The sequence below is a fragment of the Notolabrus celidotus genome, chromosome 8 (genome assembly GCF_009762535.1).
Source record: "Notolabrus celidotus isolate fNotCel1 chromosome 8, fNotCel1.pri, whole genome shotgun sequence".
Classification (NCBI taxonomy): domain Eukaryota; kingdom Metazoa; phylum Chordata; class Actinopteri; order Labriformes; family Labridae; genus Notolabrus; species Notolabrus celidotus.
In genome coordinates this window covers 7,356,925-7,370,415 of record NC_048279.1, presented here as the reverse complement: position 1 = coordinate 7,370,415, position 13,491 = coordinate 7,356,925, and positions in this window count along the sequence as shown.

Sequence of the window (13,491 nt, the reverse complement as noted above, 5' to 3'; positions counted from 1 at the left end):
AAAAAAAAGGAAAGAAGATCAAGCTTGTAATCATAAAATGAAAGGCACAGAACTAAACTTTAACTTTCAAGATGTATATCACAGTGAATAAGCCTGAATCCAGTGTATCAGACACATTAATGCCTCTTGGACTTCATCTAAATAATGAGCTGTGTCCGAGACACTGGTAAAACTAATGCACTAGTACGAAATGTAGAGAGAGGTGTTTTATTGTGTTACAGTATTTTACCCAGAAGGTGGCGCTCCATGAAGAATGCTGATTACAAAACAAGGCAGAGAATGTAGTGACACCACTTTGTAATGCTTTTCTCTCCGATAATCGTGCATTTAATGAATAAAAGACTCTTGGATTTAAGACAACAAGTTCCCATTGGAGGGGGGAGGTGCAAGTCTCAGTGGATCATTCATGGGCAGTGGGTCCATCTGTACCCTACAACTATCACATATACCTTAGCTGCAGTACTGTATTTGTAGCTGGCAGCACAGCAATAATTTGCTGTGTCCACCGATGCTGTTTTTTTGCACTGGCAGCGCCTGTTTTCTAAGCAAACACAAAGTGATTCAGCATTTTCAGCACTCAGTGTCCTCAGCACAAAAACAGTTAAAATTTTGGAACACCCCCGTGCGCATCAATGTCACTTCTTGATCACCAACCAATTACAATCAAAAAGGGGGCACGACTTCTGAAATCAGCCTTGTTGACAACAATGGTGGAAGTCTGTACGGAGGTGAAGAGTTATCACACTCATTTTTTCAAGGTATAATTTTGAATTTAGAGCTGCTGCTAATGTTATAAGGCAATTAATATCAATAGTTTTTACAGCTTCCTGTTGAAATGCCATTGAATGAAAGCAATTATGAAGCATACAGACATTTTAAAACAGACCCAACCATCACTACTTAGTGAGGTGGAAGTGCTGCTGGACGACTTTCGTAACTTTGCAACAGTAAACGCTGGTGACAAGCACTCTTAAATTGAGGTTGTGAGCACCCGAAGCACAAAAAAACACCTTAGTTGACATAGCACCTAATGCAACTAGAAAAAGCTACACATCTGCATAGAAACTGCACATTTCTGAATGCTATGGAAGTTTTCACTCTGGCAGGTTTCAATAATAGACTGTGTCTTATATTCCTGATTTTTAACTAGAGCTTTGAACTGTCTGATTCCTGTCACTAATGGAACATAAGGCTATGATCTCCACAAAACTTCTCTTTTTCCCAGCTAAGCTCTGTTTTGTTCACTTTCACTTTTATTCAATCTTAAATCAGTCACCAACTGGGCCTCCTACTCATGGTTAAAGTGACCTCTGGATATGACCTCTACACGTAATCAAGCACAAGTGAGAAGAGCTGCCAGATGAAGTTGGCTGCTTTTGTTTTAAGGGAGACACTGTGAGGAAGGACACCAGGCAGTAGCTTTTACGCACACTAACCACACCTGTGTGTAATATTTCTTCTTACTCCTGTGTTGCTTTGGATTGGACTGCCTGTATTTCTGGGCCTTACTTGCAGAGGTAATTTTTGGAAAAGTCAACATGAATCACATGGCCTGGATGCACATTCATGTGCAATCAGGCCTTGTCCCAGCGCCCAGCAGTGGGTGAACTGATTCCTGACGTAAGTGTGTCTCTTAAACTTATGTAGCAGCTGCTTCAGCTGTTCCAGCAGTTGTTCTTGAATGTTTTATTATCTTTGTCACATGTGATGTCTTTCATGAGTCAGATTTACATTGCCGTTGACTTTCAGGTTGTACAGCTTGTGCACGACATAACCTAAATTGCCATGTCCCTTCACATGCAGGTGTCCCAATCACTCAAGGTTGGATGAACAACCCCGAAAGGGTTGGGGTAAACAGAATAATGAATAAGAGACAGAGCATTCATCTTCCTTTTTCCATCCTTCTGCTTTTCTCTTCCTCCTCTCAGTTGTGATGCAACTCACATCATCCATTCAGTAAACAGTTTGAACTCTGCTTATCAAAACATCACTGTTGTTTTGCTTCTGTTGGTAGTGCACCTAACCTAACCTTCTGTTTCTTCTCATTCCTCCATTTTTCCGTCAAAAACCTTGATGAATCTATTGACCAATGAAGCAGCCTGTTCCTTTTCAGAACTTTTCTGATTCATTTTTTTAGAAATTATTTTCCTTTTCCTCATCCTCCTTATTTCTATCACGTCCTCCACCAGATCCACACTTATTGAGAGGGTCTGTCTCATCCATCTCATCTGTCTCTTGACTTTTGTCCACTGACATGCATTGCTCATGTCATGGGTTGAACTTGTTTCTTGTACATCTCTATTTTGCAATATATTTCTTTAACAAATGCTGAATTTGTTGCCAAAGGTTCTTTGTTACTATTCCATGTGTTCTCATTTCCTACCTTCATCCATGAACTGAAACTAGACCTGTTAAAACTGCCTGTGTGTGGATCTACAGTGAACGCTGTGGATCTATGGAGGGATGATGAGTTGTTATGAAGCTTCTTTCCTGTCCTTGATCATGTGGTCAGTCTCTCTTCACTTTCTGCAGCATCTGTGCTTTCCTGTGTCACTGAGGTCATTGATAGTTTTCTTCCTGCCTGACTCTCGGTCCTCTCTGTATTTCTCTCATTCTAAATATGTATCTGTCTTCTCTGGGTTAGCATCATGTTGAGGGTGACAGCACTACTGCTTCTCTGTGGCACCCAGAGGTGGACTGGTTTCCTGTTTGTATGTCATTCACTTTGTATGGCCAATATTAAAATAAACAACTTGAAACACTTCAACTGTTAAACTGAATATGTAGGTGAAAGTATCATATCAAACACAAATGGCAGTAAACATCAATAATCCATACCCGGCATTACTAACTTTATAACTTAATGTTTTATAAAGTTCATTAGCTACCACACAGTACAGCAGTTTATATTGAGCCCAACCCCTGCATTTCCCCTTCTGCTTTCACTAGTCCGAGATATCTGTTATAAAATGTCTGCACAGTTGATTTTGTGGTTGCCAAACAAGAATAAATAAAGCACTGTGCTCTTTTTAAATTATTTTCTGACATGTTAGATCTTTTTTGAGCCCCTTACCAGAGTAAATATGATATTATTACTATGATAATTGGGCTTCACGTGGTGCAGTGGGTTGCACTGTTGCCTCACAGAGTAGGTTCCTACTTCGAGTCCCCGGTCGGGCTGGTCCCTTTCTGTGTGGAGTTTGCATGTTCTCCTGTGCATGCGTGGGTTCTTTCTGGGTACTCCTTCTTCCTCCCACAGTCCAAGAACATGCTCACCAGGTTAATTGGTCATTCTAAATTGCACGTAGGTATCAGTGTGTGCGTGAATGGTTGTCTGTCTTTCTATGTTTGCCCTGTGATAGGTTGGCCATCTTCCACCCAAAGTCAGCTGGGATTGGCTCCAACCCCCCATGACTCCAAATGGGATAAGCGGTCAAGATAATGGTTGGGTGGATACTATGATTGTTATGGTAAGTTTTATAATTAGCCCTATTAACATTCATTTACACTTTAAATTTAGTATTTATTGATGCCCCCCACCCCTGTGCTACTTCAGCTTTTGTTTGCAGTTTTTTTCTTGTTTGTGTATATCCAGTATGCAATGTATGTACATAATGTATGTTTGAGATGTGTGTCCTGTTTAACTGTGAAATTTAAAAAAATGTGTATATAACCTATTCTAAATATACATTTTTCAGGCGACTTCACCTTAATGTACACATGCTGTTAACACTACAAAAAGCATTGACTCATTTGTAGGTAGAAAAGTTCCTTACTGCAAGCTGCATAGCATGTCATCCATCTACTCACTCTTCACATCTGGAGCTTATGATGGATTTTAGTTTGCTCTATCTGTAAACACGTCTCCATACAGTTTAGTAAAATGATCCAGCTGAATCTTCATACACCTACAATGCTGTCAGAACTTTTGTTACCATGTTGAATGCAGCCTCCATCATTTTTGACTGGAAAGGGAGCAAAATAAAGTTACAGATACCTTCTTAAGGGGACATGACTGCCCCAAATTAATATACAATACAATTTTTATCTTATAAAATTAAAAACATGATTTGAGGGGATTAAAAACACAGTCGTCCTCTGCAATTATTCCAAATCATCAGAAGTCCCCTGGTTATACTAATCCCATATGAATAGGGTTTTAGTGGTGGACAACAAAATCAAGGTAATAATGATAATAATATCTACAACATGGGACCATAATTTTATCATATTTTTGCCTTTTTTTACTTTGAAAAACATTATTTTGTGTTGAATCATTCCGCATTAAAACCTTGTTACTGAAAACATCCATTAGTTCCCCGCTGATCTGACACCATGTTGATTGTAGACAATTTACACAGTATAAACAAACAACACAATCCTAGTCCTACAATCAGTCTGACAATATAATCACCTACTATTACAAACACTTCCTGATACTACGGGAAGAGTAATGTAGCAAAACACATGAACGGTGCAGCATGATGTGAACCTCTTCCTCTATTTTGAGACTACCTCACACCGCTCCAAAAGCTCCAGCTGTCTCTAACTCTGAGAATCTGGCATCCGCCTCTGGGAAAAACAACTGTATACAGTATGTGAAGAACAGAACAAACTCTATTTCTGCCATGTTTTCTGGGCCACATCTGCTCTCCCTATTGTTTAAGACTCATACCCTGATACCGACACAGAAGCTTACAGAAGGAGGGAAAGAGAGAGAGGGAGACGGAGATGTGGGAGGACTATGCATGTCAATTTTTTTCAGGAACTGTGCAACAATCTGTGTCATCTATTTTTCTGTCTCCCACACAACCACACTCACAAACACATGCAGCAAGAAATGTCTGGAGCATCAAACCACTTCTGGTTAGTTTCACATTATTGAGACGGAGAACAAAGTTTGGTTGTTTGCATCTCTTTACTGACTTTTTGTAATATTTATGTTCTGTCTCTTTAACACCACTGTTTGTCATATGGCACCTTTTGTTTCACTACTTGAGCATTGTTTTCAAACCTAAGCTTTTACAAGGCATCGCCACTGCACAACATCCATATAATTAACTGACTCATTTTTTGTTACACTGTCTTAATTAGCATTGTGTCTCTGCCTCGCACAGCTGTACAGCACAAGATTCCTCCCACACAACCTTCTTTAAATTGGTCTGATCACATGCTGTGTTCACAACAGAAGCTTTAAAAATGCAGTAAAGATTTTATGATTCATAATGTACAGTTTTAGTGCAAGTCTCAATTTGTCTCCTTAAGATATGCTGAAAGAAATGAATCCATCAGATAAGTATGCACTGCAACTCCACTCAATCTACTATGAGTAACAATGGAAGTAATCAACCACTCGTGATTTTGGACATGGCTCTAATCATCAGTTGAGGAGTTTGAAGGAAAAATGTAAATTAATTATACTTCAAGCGAGCTTAATGGACAGCTCCCACATAACCCTGTTACTATAGCTTCAAACTTAGGGCCCAAAAAAGGAGCCAAGATGAAACAGTTCTCATCATGGTCTTTTGAGGGCCTCTCCAGATGCGAGTCGATTCAAAGCAGCAACCCAAAAACTGCACTTCCTCAAGTGTCCACTTGAGGTTGGTTGAAGAAGCCCCAGAAGTCACATGCACACCTACTTAAAAGAGCAAATCTCTACAGCAGAGATAAACACGTTTACAGCCTGGCTCAAAACAAAGATTTTGTCTGATTAGCTAATTTCTCTATCATCTCGCACTGAACGTGCGGTTGATTTTGTTTGATATGTATTAGTTTTGAGTATATTCAGATTACCAGTTTTGAATAATTAGAGGCACAGCTGATGTGATTGACAGGCGGGCACGTTGTAGCTGTTAGTGAAAAGGCTAAAGGCTCGCCTCAACACTTCACACTCATTTAACTACATCGAGTGGCAACCTCCGGTCTCAAAATATGAAGCCCATGCGGAAGTGTTAGAAACTGCTATTCATCGAGAATCCACTTGAGACTGGCTGCAGAAACACTGGAAACCACATACACACCAATTCAAAAAAGACGATCTTTGCAGCATTAATAAACATGTTTACAGACTGGTTCGAAAAACGTCTTCGGTCTACGCAGCTAATTTCTCTATCGGCACACCCTGTATGGGGGGGGGGGGGGGGGGGGGGGGGGGGGGGGGGGGGGGGGGGGGTCTAACGCAACGGTTCAGAAGATATTAAGATTACAAGTTTTTGCCCAATTAAGGACATGACTGACTTGACTGACAGGCGGAACACATAGCTGTTGGCTAGAAGGCTCAAACTCCGCCTCTTTACGTCACACTTTGACTGGTTGAGTTCCACATTACGAATATGGCTTCAAAACAGCTCTCAGGAACAGATGGATGATGTTACGAATACTATGTCCTTTATTTATGCAGTCTATGATCTAAATGCACACATTGTTTGGGGGGTGAATATTTTTTTATATGCCCCCTCTGTCATTACTCCACGTCCCCCCGGGCGAGCGCGCCACACAGATTGGGAAGCACTGGTTGAAACCAAAGGTTTTGGGCCTAAACCCAGCCAAACTAGTCACAAAGACACATACAAATGCTTTGTGCTATCTTCAGTAGGTTACAGCTTCTTGTTCAATAACTGACGTAAACTATTAAAAGTTCCTCTCCCAGCATTTGTTGCGTGTTCTACTCTGCTTTGCTCCTCATGTCACCTTTTGAATGACCTTGATGAACTAAACCCCTGATGACAGTTACAAAATGAACTGAAGGACAAAGTGAATGAAACTGTCATCATGAAAATGTCTTGCAGAATTAATACCCTACGTTTTGGCTTCAGTTCAACTGTCGTGGTTGAGACACTGAAACAATACGGCTCCTTTTTTTTGTCCCTGCTGCAAAAATTAACATTTTGGTCATGGGGGATTAACACTGAGGGAAGAAAAATGAATCAGTTCTGGTGTCTGGTGCATGACATTGTTGTAAAGCATTGTTAGAGTTCCACTGAGAATTAGTTTGCTCCTTATCAATGCCTTGTTCTAATAGAGAGAGTGTCTGCGCGTTGACAGAGAGATAGAGTGAGAGTGAAAGATATGATACAAATTATAGAAATGAGTGGAGAAAAGAGGAGGAAAAGATGGCAAGATCGTCCTAAAAAGAGGGAGAAAGAGAGAATAAATGAGGCTCGTCATTATTGGTGTCAGTACAGTCTGATTCCTTCTGGTATCTGTCATTATCTTGTTCTTGGAGGAGTTCAAACTCATCTGTTGTGTCTGCAGTCTGATTAGGAACAATGCTGGAGGCATGTGTGAGCACTCTGGCTGCATGCTGATCAGTATTCATTTGCACTTTACTCGATGTTTGTTTGCTTTGAATATATGTCTTTTTTTTCAAATGGGAGAGAACAGTGAGAATAATAGATGCATTTAATACAGAGATCGAAAGTCATTTTCTTCTATTACTGAAGTCAAAGCATTTAGAAGTTGTTGTTTATTCCCATCAGGCTATCAACATAAACACCAGACATCACAGCCAGAATAAAAACACTCAAGTGTCACTTTAATTATCTGCCAAAAAAGTTACACGACTGCTGATGAAGTTTATCTGCATGAAAGACAATCAGGGTGTGTCAGGACATGACTTTGACAACATTATGGCCTTTCAAGGTTATTTTAAAGGGATAGTTCAGTATTTTTGAAGTTGGATTGTATGAGTTTTATGTCACTAGTAATTTTAGTAGCCACAATGGATGCTGCTCAGCTCAGCCCCTTTAATGAGAAACTGCAGGGAGAACCATCATGCAAGCTAGGCTACAGTTTTCTGCAGACAGGGTCAGGTATGCCACGTGATTTAAATAGTTCTGAAAGACTCTGACCCGAGCACTCATCACAGTTTAGGTGTATGCTCGACTGAGAATTTTTTTCTTCACTTCATTTTCGGTTTGCTTCAAAGTGACAAAAATACGAACAAAATTAAAGCCGCAAGCGGCGATGAACGGGCCCTCGCACACCCGCGGCCACCGCCTACGCGAGCCACCGCCAAATGTAAAACGTCGCCTGATATTTGCTATCACATGATGCGAAAGCAAGATCTGAGAGTATATACTGCCTCAGGTGGTGCAAATGTTCCAAGTTTTTGGCAGATTGCCAAGAAAACCTCAAAACTTGACAGTGTGCCACGCCCACAATTGTAGTATGAACAGAATTCCTTTAACAATCATTTAATCATCAATATGTCTGCTATAGAATGTGCCTTGTTTGGACTGAATTGGAGAAAAACTCTAGGATGAGCTCTCAAAAGTATGCACCCTTATTTGGGCGTCATTCTTCACATTCAAAGCTGTATGTGCTTTTGATGCCCGCCTCAACGCATGCCACGCCCACATTTTTTGTCTGATCAAAATTTGTTCAGATAATTTTTTCTCGTCAAGGTGTCTCCTATAGGTTGCCCTTGGTTTGGACTGAATCGGAGAAAAGCTCTAGAAGTTAATAGCGAAAGCATGCACCCTTATTTTGGCCCCGTTTTTCATGTTCAAAGCTAGGTGGCGCTCTTCCTGTTGAGTTTGGGATATGGGTGCAAGAGGCTTTTTTGTGCGTCCTGATGTCATGAATATGGGTAAAATTTTTCAAGCATGTAGCTCAAAATAACCCCTATGGGGAGGGTTTTTTGAAAACTGTAGGGGGCGCTAGTGAGCACATTTTTTCGACTTTTTTTGCGAAACCCATAAAATGTCGCAATTTTCCCCAGCACTGATGAGTGTGTTGGATGAGGTGAAATTACGTGCATTTTAAAGTCACAAAAATCCATTTTCCGACAATTTTTTTTATGCCCCGCCCCAAAGTCTGCCACGCCCACATCTTTCATCTGAATGAAATGCCTTTACCTTGTATTAATCGTCAATGGGTTTATTATAGAATGTGCCTAGTTTGGACTGAATCAGTGAAAAGCTCTAGGAGAAATTAGCAAAAGTATGCACCCTTGCACGGACCCATTTTGGCCCCATTTTTCATGTTCAAAGCTAGGTGGCGCTCTTCCTGTTGAGTTTCAAATATGGGTCTAAGAGGCTTTTTTGTGCGTCCTGATGCCATGAATATGTGTAAGACTTTTCATGCATGTAGCTCAAAAAAACTCTATGCGTAGCATGTTATTTTTACCTCTAGGGGGCGCTACTGAAATTATTTTTGCTAGACCTATAATAACTTGCAATTTTCACCAGATCCGATGAGTGTGCAAAAATATCCGCACTTTCATTCACGTTCAGGGGTCCAAAAATGCGTTTTAAGTGGCGGAAAAAAGAACAATCCTTAGGGTTAAAATAGGGCCTTCGCCACCAGCCGTGCTCGGGCCCTAATTAACAATGAGTGACTCTGACTGCGCAGATGTCATGCAGTTTGCTGCAGACACACGTGGTCAACTTTATGAGCCGGAGTATAAGGAGGAAAAGGTGATTCGATGCAGCAGAGAAAAAAGCTGAGAAGCTTCTGTGCTAAACTGGAGAGCAAGAGAAATCTCTAGTAACCTGGTGGTGCAGGTGTGTAAACTGCAATCTAATGGCCACAAACTGCGAAAAAAGTACTTGCTTTGTTGCTGTAATTCATATCTAATAGCACTATGAGGAGTTTGAACTGGTGATGAAGCAGTCTTAACATCACTCTGATGAGCCTGTTACAAATCAGAGAGCAAATCTGGCCATCATGGGAAAGTTCTTCACTTCTGTGTATCTGTTCTGTAAACCTCTCACTGCTGTCATCTAATACGACTCAGCATTTCCCATCAGTCAGATGTAATTTGCTCGGTCAAAGTTAACATATTACCTGGCAAAAATTGGCAGTGAGATGGTTTTGAGACAATTAAAAGGAATAACATGCGTTTTTCCCTATTCCTTTTTGAAGTGGGTTGTATGAGGTACTCGTTGACCCACAGGGGGATACCTGTCAGCTCAGCATTGCTCAGAAACCATTTGGAGAACCAACGCATCAACCGCTGCAGACTGGGTCCACTCCATCACATTATTTAGCTGTTCATTTGGAGAAAATCTGACCCAAAAGCTATCGTTGGTGTAACTGCACTCTATATAGAAATTGTTCATGACTTTACTTTGCTGTCAGAAAGCTAAGTCTTTTCTTCCATAGAGATACAGAATAAACATCTCATACTTCAATCTTTCTTTAAGTATATGCCCATCTATTTATTCCATATTCATATTATCAAGTATCAGATCTGCATCGATGTGGCATGACTGGAATTTGAGGTGGGTTCAAAACCACACCTCTAAAGGAAAGGTCCAAAGGACTAAATAAGACATTAAGTATCTCTCAGCCACAGGCTTCACTCAAGCTTTAACAAGATGTAACATGCAATAACCCACAAATAATATCACCTACTGGCACAACCAACCTCATGTATAACTACTAAATCTGAAGTGTATGCAGGAAATCAGGCAGTCACGCTCGGTGAGTCACATGCAGGTACCCCTTCAGCAGCACAATGTGACCCACATTAGCATTCAACAGTATTTATTCATGTAATTGTAATTCAATGACAAGTCTACATTATCATGTTCATGCTACCTGGCCAGCTCCAGCTGAAAAAGACTCCAGGCTCATGTTGACCCTGAATTAGAATAGGGGGATATATGCTAAATGAATGGCTGCTGTATAGATGCGGTGATGATTTATACGTTTTATCTGTGTGGGCACTTGGATATTTGTGGTACAGTGTCCTCACCTCTACATAGCTGCTGTCAGACACATGGTGCACAAATGAGCTCATTATAGCATGTATAATACAGAATGTGGCTTGTATTGTGTACGTGTGGGCATGTTTGATTGAATTGTGGAGAAATGTTAAAAAAAAGAGAAGGAAAAAATAAGCTGAACTTGCTTTTTTTTCCCAGAAATCAAACCATTAGCTCCCACACAATGTCCTGTACATGCAGACATCTATCCGCTGAAACAAGGAAGAGTGATGTTTTTTTTTCTTAAAGTACACTATACATCACTTTTTGTTTTACAGAAAAATACACCTTTACAACCCCACTCTTTTGTCTGAAATCTAAGACCTACATGCATTAAGGACTCATCTGAAGCTCAGTGGTTGGTTTATACTGTATTCATCTGTAAACCAAAGCTACTGTTTTTCGGTCCAGGTAGAATAGAAACCAAAGAAACCTGACTACAGTTTCCCTGAGCTGCCTCACCCACCTCCTCCTTCTGGGAATCCAAAAGCACTGCAGAGTCAGATTGTCCTTCTTGACATAACACCCCCACAGTAAGGCCCCTCAATCACAAACCCAATCCAACTACCAAGTTTTTCTTGCCAGTTGGATTGGAAAAGCGCCTTTTTCTTACCTTTGTATTGATAACACCGACTGGTGTGGATCCTCCCTCATAACATTTTGTTAGTTTCTTGTACGTTACAATGGTGAGTATTATAGATGAAACATACAACTACTTCACATTTTTATTACAGTTTATAACCTTGCTATCCATTCAATAACTTAAAAAAAACCACTTCAATAATTCCTGTTATAATAAATCAACAATTAGCACAACAATTAACACATTTTCCTGTATTTTTATGTCTTGTTAGTCAATCAGGTCTTTCATTTGCTATAATAATGTCTTGTATTTTCTAACACCATTTTACAGTTAAAGTATATATTTATCTGTTAACATTAATTTAGAAAATGACTTAGAATATTATTGTCAGAAAGGCTATTATTTTTGTTCATTTTTTCACTCCAAGTTTCCCGACCCCCCTTAGTGCCCTTAGGGGGGCTGGGAACCCCACTCTGAAAAACACTTTTTTAAAATGACCATCAGACAATCTGTGTTGATCTGTGAGACTTTTAATCTGTTTTCCTTTTAACTACTGGAAACTGGCATTTCAACTCTCTCATGGTTGCAGGTGGATTGTGTCACAGACAATGGAGCGAGTCAAGTATATGACTCATCTCTGTTTTAATCATTTTGCATTTTTGTCCACTTATTTAATGGCACTGCTGTAAAGCATTCCACTTTGTAGAAGTGGGTACTGGTGTATATAATAACATTTTTTTGTTTGTTTTACAGGCCTTTACAGTTTAACACTTGTGCTAAACTCTTACTGTAGTCAAGCCTTTCTATGAGTTGACCTTCATCTCCATGATGTTGAAATGAAGCACCTAATTTGGTTTCAGTGATGGACCATGGACCATGTCAGCAGCAGTTCCCCACTGGTAAAGTTGTACAAATGGTATGCGTGTTTGTGTGTGTGTGTGTGCCTGTGTTTTTGTGTGTGTTCCTTTCTTTCTTTGAACCAGTAAGAATGTGTGCAAAGACTCGAGCATATCAAATCTGCACACACACACACACACACACACACAAAATACTTTGTATTTCTGATGCATAAAAAACAAAACTAGACGGTTCAACAACAGAAATGTTGAGGATGGATATCAGGCTGCAGATGAGTTTAACTAAGTCAACTTGGCTAATTCCCCCAGTACTTAATAAATAAAGTTATAATATAATAATGTAACACCATAATTAAAACACACCAGAATGATGTTTCTTTTTCCAAGTTCTTTTCAATTTTCTGTCACAGATTCCCTTAACCTCATGATGTTGTCATTAAGGTCATTTCACTTTGAGCTTGTGTCAAATGTTTTATCACAATAACAATCCCAGCCTCAGTAATACTAAAACACCTTAAAGCATACCTCACACACAACACTATGCTGTACTTCTGAGAGTGCTTTTCAAGATCGAATGCAATGAGTCAAGGTGTGAAAAGTCTTTGGCTTTGAAACACAAGGGGATGTCAGAATACTAAAACAGACAACAGTCAACACTTTAAAGAAAACTGTCACTAAGAGAGGATCCACGTTATCGTATTATGAGCAGCATATGCTGTCACCTTCTGCAATATGTAACTGTGTTTGCTATTAAGCAGAGGAAGTCTTTTTACATTTGAAGTTACACACAGTGTTTACATCTGCGAATCCCACAAATATTTGTCCAATTATTCAAGCTAAGTCCTGATCAACAGAGGGATAAAGAAGGATAGACAGACATATGAGTCTCTAATACTTTCTTAACTGTATTGTTTGGATATGCACATTGGAGACACTCTGATTGTGTTTGGAAATATCTTTAATTTTCAGATTAAGAATATCCTACCATTAGAAATTCAAAACCATTCACTGAATCCAAAACTTTCAGTACTAAAACAAAACTGCGCCACTGTCAGTTCTTACGTATGTATGTATGTATGTTTGTATGTAAGCATGTAAGCATGTATGTATTTATGTAGCTGCCTGTCTATCTGTTCCAGTGTTTGATCACGTGCCTCATTTCCCAAAAGCCTAACCAGGGAAGAGAACTGCAAATTAGCCATGGCTAGAAGTTCCATATACACTGCAACAGTTGAACCTTTATTAGATGAAACAAAATATCCCGTTCCAGAGCGCTGCCATCTTGTGCAACCAGAGTCTGCGCAGTAGAGAATTTCTGTGTTGCCACGGTAATTTCTGT